The sequence below is a fragment of the Marmota monax genome, unplaced genomic scaffold (assembly GCF_021218885.2).
Source record: "Marmota monax isolate L192 unplaced genomic scaffold, Marmota_monax_Labrador192_F-V1.1 WCK01_AAM20220418_F8-fsc00092, whole genome shotgun sequence".
Lineage (NCBI taxonomy): Eukaryota > Metazoa > Chordata > Mammalia > Rodentia > Sciuridae > Marmota > Marmota monax.
The window spans coordinates 1,638,875-1,644,277 of record NW_026692583.1 but is presented as its reverse complement, the minus strand read 5'-3'; the positions used below and the strand labels follow the sequence as shown (position 1 = coordinate 1,644,277).

Below are 5,403 nucleotides of genomic sequence, written 5' to 3'. Positions count from 1 at the left end.
TCGGAGCTGAGCCCCGCGGGCGCAGCGGCCGGCTGACAGGCGGGGCGGGGCCTCGGGGGGCGGAGTAGGCAGGATTCCAAGAAGGGCGGGGCTCCCAGGGTACGACCTAGCGAAATCTCGCTGGCGGGGCGGGGCCCGGGAAATTGGGCATGGTCTAGCAAACGGGGCGGGGCTTCCTGGCTAGAGGTTTATGAGCCTCCCCCGGAAGGCGGAGCCTCTTGGGGCGGGGCCGGGGCTAGTCGCCTGCTCACCTGCGGCAAGCCACGCCCCCATCTGGCTCGTTGGCCTCCAAGCTCTGGGTTTACTTGGAGGTTGCAGGTCCTGCTCAGGTCACCCAAAAGACCTCACCTGCTGGAAACCTGCTCTTTAACAGGTTTGTTTTCTCTTTTTTCTCTGGAGGACAGCCTGTGAACCCTGGAGGTTGGGGGTTAGGATCCTCACTCATCCATGCAACTGTCACTGAGGAAAAAGGGCCAAGTTGCTTATCCCAAACTAACGAATCTACACATTCTGTACGAGGATCGATGCAACCTAAAATATTTATCCATACTTTTTCTTTGAGAGTCTTACACAATATATTAACCATACTTTTTGCATCCTAGAACTAAGGAAATTGACCAACTGCCTGCTTACCCACCAGGACAGCACAGGTAGAACCTGACCCGATAGCTTCAGCTGCAATGCAAGCGTGGTTCTTTTTTAGGCTCGTTACCATCTCACTGTACTTCATTTCCCTATTAAGATTTCCTTAATCTTGTGCCATGTCAGTTGACAATCACCATGACAACGACCAAAGGAGCCCTTAATAGGAGCCAGAGGAGCACTTGAATTCTTAGAAAATCTCCACCCAATCCTAGAAACCACAGGAATATTCCTTTCTTTAATCTATATCTACTACCTGCTCAGCCTCTGGGCTTCTCCTATTCTTTGTCCAAGAATAAAACTTTCCATGCTGCTTGACCAGGTTCTATTCTTTTTGCTGTGTGACCTTGGGTGGATACCTTAGTCTCTCTGAGCCTGATGGGTTCTACGATTCTGAGAGGGAAAAAGGACCTAGCTTGGGTCAACATTGGTAACACTATGAAGATAAACCTTGAACAGGTTTGTTTTCTCTTTTTTCCCTGGAGGACACTTATGGAGTGTCTATGGAGCACTATGCATCATACACTATTCTAAGCATTCGAGGAGCTGCTGCTACTCGGAAGGCTGAGGAAGGGGCATCACTGTAGCACAGGAGTTCAGGATCAGCCTGGCAACATAGCAAGAACCTGTCTCTTAAAACAAAGCAAAACAATACAAATAGGCATTTGAGATGTGACACCCAGAAATGAACCAAACAATATCCCCGCCCCTTCTGTAGGTGACAGCCTAGTGAGGGAGTCAGACAATATCTAGAAGTAAATTATATATGATAGAAGGAAATAAATACATTTTATGAAGAAAAATGGAATATTATATGAGATTGGGAGAGAGAAGGCAGCAAAGGTACCGAATGACTGCTGAGGGCCAGGTGTTAGGAATCTAGCTGTGTGTGAAAAGAAAACTCCCAGCCTTTGGAGAGCAGAGAGAAAAACCACAAGTAAATAACAGGATCCTTTCAGTGTTGTAAATGAAATAAAACTCAGGGCAGTGACTGGAATTGGCATGGATCGACTCAAATTGGAAAAACACTTCTCTGAGAAAGGGGAAGGGGAAAGATGAGGAGGAAGCCACGGCTGATTGCGGGGAAGAGCATCTGGGCTAAAGGAACTGCAAGTTTAGAAGCCCTGAGGTGGGAACTAGCCTGGCATCTAAGAACAGAAAGGGTCAGTGTGGTCTGAACCATGGAAATGAGCCCTGGGTAGGGAATGAGCCAATGCCCAGCAGGGAGCAGGAGACAAGATGTCTGTCCTCAGGCAGAGGATCAGAGTACAGCCTCTGCCGCTCACATGGGACACCTTCATGGAGGGGAATTTGGTAAAGTTCAGAATTTAAAACACTTTCTTTTGAGCAGCGCCTCATGGTGCACGCCTGTAATCCCAGCGACTTGGGAGGCTGAGGCAGAAGGATTGCAAGTTGAGGCCAGCCTCAGCAACTTTGTGAGGTCCTAAGCAACTTAGTGAGACCCTGTCTCAAAATAATAAATAAAAAGGGCTTGGGATGTAGTTCAGTTGTTAAGCGTCCCTGGGTTCCTAGTACCGACCCAAACAAAAACACTTTCTTTTCTTTTTAAAGCATTAGATTTTTTTTCTTAGTTGTAGATGGACACAATACCTTAATTTTATTTAATTTTATGTGGTGCTAAGGATCAAACCCAGTGCCTCACATGTGCTAGGCAAGTGCTCTGCCCCTGAACCACAACACCAAACAGCTTTTGATCAAGTAAGAATTTCTTGTATAAATTAATGGAAAAGTGCTAAGAGATCATCATGAAGACAGCTATTATAGTAGCAAAAATCTGGATATAACCTAAATACCATCCCATAGGGAACTGGTGAGATAATTAGAGAGCATCCCTTTAGTAAAATATTCAATAGCAGGAGAAAAAAGGCACATATGTGACAGAAAGTTATATAAAGGCATGAAATGACCTAAATCTATTGGGGAAAGTTGAGCCAGAATACTGCTTGTGTAAAAATAAAGCAAATATACACATGTATTTGAAAAGAGTATCTTGGATGGATACGTCAAAAAGCATAAGTTGGGCTAGAGATATAGCTAAGTTGTTAGAGTGCTTGTCTCACATATACAAGGTCCTGGGTTCAATCCCCAGCACCACAAAAAAAAAAAAAAAAAAAAAAAAAAAAAAAACCACAAGTGACAGAATTGTATCCACATTCAGGTTCTTTTTGCTGTGTGACCTTGGGTGGATGCCTTACTCTCTCTGAGCCTGTTTCCTCATCAGAGAGATGGGTAATAAAGATACCTATGCACTGGTGTACTATGAAGGTGGAATTTTAAAACCCTGTAAGGTCAGCCCAAGGCACTGGTAAGGGAATGAGGATTATTTTGGAGAATGATGGATGACTCTGAACCTCTACTCACCTAATAGCATTACCAAAATATGAGTAAAAACTGTTAGTAATGTAAAACTGAGAGGAATAGGTTGACCTCAAATTATCTCGTGGGTGTTGACAAATCAATTCTAAGGTATGCAAGGAAAAGTAAAAGACTTAGAATAGATAATATAATATGGAAGGAGAGTAAAGCAGGAGGACTATTTCCCAACTTCAAGGCCATAGTGATCCAGACAGTGTGGTATTGGTGGAATAGTAGACAAATAAATCAATGGAACAGAACAGAGAGCACAGACCTAGACCCACATGAATACAGTTAACAGATCTTTGACAAAAGAACAAAGGCAACATAATGGAGAAAAGACAGTCTTTTCAATAAATGATGCTAAACTAACTATTGGATGTTTACCTGTAAAACAAGGATTCTAGACACAGACATCTAAATACCCTCAAAAAGTTAAATACCCTCAAAATACATCACAGTGCTGGGTGTGGTGGTGCATAGCTGCAATCCCAGTAACTGGGGAGGCTGAGGCAGGAGGACCTTGAGTTTAAGGCCAGCCTGGGCAACTTAGTGAGGTCCCAAACAACTTAGTGAGACGCTGTCCCAAAAATAAATGAAAAGGGCTGGGGATGTAGCTCAGTGGTCAAGCACTCTGCCATTGAGCTACATATTCCAGCTTTTATAAAATTTGAAACAGTCTCATTAAATTGCTAAGGCTGGCCTCCAACTTGTAATCCTCCTGCCTCAACCTCCCCAGTCACTGGGATAACAGGTATGTGCCATTATGGCTGGCTAGTGATACAACACCAAAGGCATAATCCATGAAAGATGTAATTAATAAACTGGTAAAAATTTCTTCTCTGGGAAGGACCCTATCAAGAGAGTGAAGAAAGACAGGACTGGGGTTTTGGCTCAGTGGCAGAGCATTTGCCTCGCACACGTGAGGCACTGGTTTTGATCCTCGGCACCACATTAAAAAAAAAAAAAAAGAAATGAAAATATTGTGTCCGTCTATAACTAAATTTTTTTTAATATTAAAAAAAAAAAGTGAAGACAAAGCCAGGCTTGGTGGCATATGTCTGTAGTCCCAGAAACTTGGGAGGCTGAGACAGGAAAATTACAAATTTGAAGCCATCCTCAGCAACTAAGCAAAGCCCTAGGAAACTTAACAAAACCCTGTCTCAAAAATAAAAAGTAAATGGGTGCAGTGATGCATGTCTATAATCCCAGCGATTCAGGAGGCTAAGGCAGGAGGATCACAGCCAGCCTCAGCAACTTAGCGAGGCCCTAAGCAACATATGGCTCAGTGTAAAGTACCTCTGGGTTAGATCCCCAGTACTGAGAAAAAGGGAGAGGGAGAGGGAGGGGGAGAGGGAGAGGGAGGGAGGGAGGGAGAAAGAGACAGAGACGAGGGTGGGGAGGGAGAGACAAGCCCACAGACTGGAGTAAAGTATTTGCAAAAGATAGATCTGATAAACGACTTATCCAAAACATACAAAGAAATCTCAAAATTCAAATAAAAGAAAACCACCCAATTAAAAAAAAAATGAGTCAAAGATCTTAGGGACATCTCACCAAAGAAGACATACAGATGCCAAATAAGCATGTGAAAAGGTGCTCCACACATCCTGTGCCATCAAGAAAATGCAAAATAAAGCAACAGTGAGAGACCACTGCATGCCTGTTGGAACAGGAACACTGACATGCCCCAAAGGCTGGCACCAGGAACTTCTTCATCCCTGATGGGAATGCAAAACGGTACTTTGGAAGACAGCTTGACAGTTTCTTACAAAACTAAACATATTCTTACCATATGATCCAGCAATTACACTCCTTGGTATTTAACCAGAGTGGTTAAAAACTTATGTCCACATAAAAATCTGCATATGGATGTTTACGGAAGCTTTAGTGATAACTGCCTCAACTTGAAAGCAAGCAAGATCTCCTTCGGGAGGTGAAGGGTAAATAAACTCTAGGCAAATGACCTGAAGGCACCCAGGTGGTATATGCAGAAAATGGAATTTTATTCAGAGCTAAAAATAAATAAGCCATCAAAGTAATGAATAGATGTGGAAGAACCTGAAATGCATATCAGTGAAAGAAGTCAATATGGAAATTACATAATAATTACTGTGAAATTCCAGAGCTGGGTGTAGTTCAATGGTAGAGTATGTGCTTAGCATGTGTGAGTCCTGGGTTCCATCCCCAGCACCTTAAAAAAAAAGTCACTGTGTAATTCCAGCCATGTGACACTCTGATAAAAGGCAGAACTATGACAATATCCAAAAGATTAGTGTTTATGCTTGCTTTGGCAGCAAATATACTAAAATTGGAATGATACAGAGATTAATGTGGCCCCTAAACAAGAGTGACACACACATTCAGGAAGCATTCCATATTAAA

At 43.1% G+C, this 5,403-nt stretch overlaps 1 pseudogene; it reads left to right on the top strand.

Annotated features, from left to right (window-relative positions):
* The first annotated feature begins 5,303 nt into the window (after positions 1-5,303).
* LOC124093696 (U6 spliceosomal RNA) lies at positions 5,304-5,403 on the top strand (annotated as a pseudogene).